At 45.9% G+C, this 3,485-nt stretch overlaps 1 long non-coding RNA gene across 1 annotated transcript; it reads right to left on the bottom strand.

Annotated features, from left to right (window-relative positions):
• Nucleotides 1-706: 706 nt before the first annotated feature.
• Nucleotides 707-3,024, bottom strand: LOC126050606 (uncharacterized). The gene is made up of 2 exons (XR_007509602.1): nt 1,373-3,024; nt 707-988 (listed from the first exon to the last, which is right to left on the bottom strand). It is a non-coding gene; the product is annotated as an uncharacterized LOC126050606 (long non-coding RNA).
• Nucleotides 3,025-3,485: the final 461 nt, after the last annotated feature.

Here is a 3,485-nt window from a genome sequence, read left to right on the forward strand (position 1 = left end):
TCGCAGAGTTCCTTTCTTTGACACGAATTGTGAATGTCAGGAGACATCAGCTGAAGCTCTTTCCCCACCACAGTTCTTTCAGAACCACAACCAGTACCCTCACCCTGACAACGAGAAGCGTGTGCACTTTACAGAACTGCTTAGGATTTAAAAAAATATATATACACATATAGTGGAAATCAGTACAAAATATAAAGGATAGACTGCTTCAAATAAAAATGCGTTGTGTTTGGCTACCATCCAGATTTCGGAGTTACTCCAGGTCTGATAGACTGAGATGCTGAGTATACAGATCTCCAGCAGAAGCCAAAGGGCTCGGCATCTGTGCAAGTCTGGTCTCTTATCTCCCGGATCAAAGAACAAATCCTCTCTCCAGGTCTCCTCTGCCTTTTTAACCTCACAGAATCTTCCCCAACGTTTTACTAGTTTCACACAATGTTCATGCTTCAGAATAGTGTAAATTGCAAATAATGCCATCGCTAAGCAAGTCTAAATGAATCTAAGTGTAAAATCATACCCAGAGTCTTCAAAATAAATGTAGTACTGCTGCGTGACCTCAGTTGCAAACATAGTTGTGATTGTGGATTTTGTTGATGTAAAACACTCTTTTTTTTTTTAAATTTAGAACAACAGAAGTAAAACTAAGCATTTTCTTACTTTACACCATATTTTTGTGGCATTTTTCTTCACAAAAAGCATATCAGGGTAGGTAGTGAAGGCTACTTTTGTTTTATTCCATCATCTGTTGCCGCACAGAGAAGCAATCAACTGTTCTGTACTATAATTGTTCCATAGATTCATGGAGTCAAGGTCACCTCAAGAACCAAAATCCAAGGATCCACTTCTGTTCATTGGATATGCTCTTTCCCTCCCAGTCTTGCAGAACAGGGAATACCAGTCATTATTATAAGCTGGTAGTAGTCTCAATGTGCCATTCATTACAGCACTTCCGACACAAACAGACACCTCTTCTTCACGAAACTTCTCTCTGAGAAGACATGGAAAGAGTGTCATGGGTACAAAACAACCAAAATATATCCAATTTATGTGTTTAATAAATAGTGCACCTCTACCCCCTTTTACTCACCACTATTTGACAAATTTCTAGCGTGCAGTAAGTCAAAAGTGGCTATTACCTCACTGAGTTTTATTCAGACAGCATTTTAAGATTTGCTGAAAGCTGTGTATAAGTTGGATCCTACCTTTGTTACAGCATCCCATCCCAGCTTCCCTAGTGACTTAATTATAATTGCTGTGCCTTGTGTCAACAGCCTCTGATCAACCGTTTTATCTAGCTCATCTGCTGAGAGAATACTTTCTTTGGATAAGCCTGTATGGCCTGTTAGACTGTGATAAAGGCACCAATACTTACCTTCCGTGCTGGGATGACATCTTGGTGCATACTGACTTACATGCTACGTTGCCGTTCTGCAGCTCAGGATGGAAAGGTGGGTGATTACTCCAGAGATCTCTGCACTGAGCTTTAACAATGAAGAATTAAGGGAAGTTAATCATGGGCCATGCAGCTAACTTCCTAAGAGGCTTAATTATAAATGCTGTGCAATGTACAACTGCAAGAGGAGATGGGTGTTAGCTAGTGAATGTGTCTTCTGAAATTACTCACGTGAACATAAGATGAACCTGAAGAATTAGGGGATAAACATCTTGAAAATCTAGAAGAATATTCCAAATTAGGAAATAGCAAGAGAAAGTGGTTTGCTACGAACAATTGAATTGTTTCCAATTCCTAATTGACAACCAAACAGCACTTGAAAATTAAACATAACACACATGTATCAGCAGATTAAAGAAATTGGTTATAGCTGCATCTGCTGAACTTCTCAAATGAAAATTCTCTTCCCATTTACATTTATTGCTTAAAATATATTTTCCTGGTTATTATCTTTGGTGTATTTTTTTCAAACTGCTTAGGCAGTCTGTTGAAAATTACTGATCATTTCCAGTGAGCTGAGTGCCTGTGGAAACTAGGAGTTGCTGAGTGTCTCGATCTTGCATACAGTTGGGCCCACAGTGATCAGAACAGCAGTTCGTCATGGGAAAGAAAGGGCATAAGAACATAAACAATGACAAATATCACCAATGACACTAAAAATGACAGAAAAAACCCCAAGGTAGATGCAAATATAAAGGCACAGTAGAGCCATGATTGCCAGTCAGAAAAACAGCTGAGTAGGAGTTCACAGTTTAAGAAACCTCTGAAACTGCATACATTATGTTTAGATTAGATGGAGAAGAGTTTCATAACTAAATAACAAAGAGTACTGCAATTATGATATGGGCAGGTCAATAGCACAACAAAAAATATGTTCTCACTTAAGGTAATGGGCAAAAGATTCCCTAATACTTGATGGAATCACATTCATTTAAAAAAAAATAATCTCAAACTGTCATCTAAACAGCATTCCATTATTGTGTTATTGATTGTGGAAGGATGACTTTTTCTCCACTATTGTGCATTACAGGTTACTGGTGAACGCAGCACTGTACAGAGCGTTATCTGATTTAGCCGGAACGTTACCTGCACGTCCAGGGTGATTCACATGCTCTCTGCTATGCCCATACCCCTCCCATGCCAGGTGGCCTGGGCTTGTTGCAAACAGAAGATGAGGCGATACTCTCCTCCTTTGCTCCTCCTTGCCTCCTGACTACATCCCCCGTACCACTGGGGCACGCAGGGCTCTCCACATCACTGCAATCCTAAACACGAGACAGAAGTAGGAGTTAGTACCGTGCTATTTGGGGTTTAGATAACGATTCCTCTGCTTCTGAGCCCACATTGTGGTTTCTCCTACAGCCTTACGAAACCCATATGAAGAGCTTGGTTGGCCTTGAGCTGCCTTTCCCCTGAGGAGGCTGCCCTGGGGGGAGGGCAGGCAGAGACTTCTGGAAACCACCTGCCTGGGTGCCGGAGACGAGGCCTGGGTTCACTGATGGCAAAGGCAGAGACATTCCCTGGGGAAGGGGCTTCACCCTTGCTGCCGGTGACCCTCAAGTCTCCCCAAACACACATTCGATGGGAGACACACGAGTTCCCCTTGGGTTCACTGGCAACCCTCACGGCCCGTCACAGCAACCCGCTGTCCCTGGCGACCCCTCAAGTTTCACCGAGAGGCACGGTGAACGGCAGCTGCCCCTCTGCGCCCTCACGGCCCCACAGCCGGCTGGGACCGCCACCCCTCGCCCAGGCGGGACCACCCCGGCCGGCTCGGCGAGGGCTTCCCGGGGGGCTGCCGTCGGTGACCGTCCCCCTCCTCAGGAACCCAGCAGGGAGCGCTGAGAGGACCGGAGCCTGGCTCGCGGCAGCGGCGGGCTGCGGGACGGAAGGCTGAGTGGCCGGGCGCCTTGATCGAGCTGCGGGCGGTGGGGGCCGAGGGGCCGGGCGGCGGGAGCTGGGGCTGCCCGCGCCGGGCACGGGCGGCGGCGACTCCCCGGCTACCGGCAGGGCTGGCGGGGGCGGAGGCGGC

Source organism: Accipiter gentilis, chromosome 25 (assembly GCF_929443795.1).
Source record: "Accipiter gentilis chromosome 25, bAccGen1.1, whole genome shotgun sequence".
NCBI lineage: Eukaryota > Metazoa > Chordata > Aves > Accipitriformes > Accipitridae > Astur > Astur gentilis.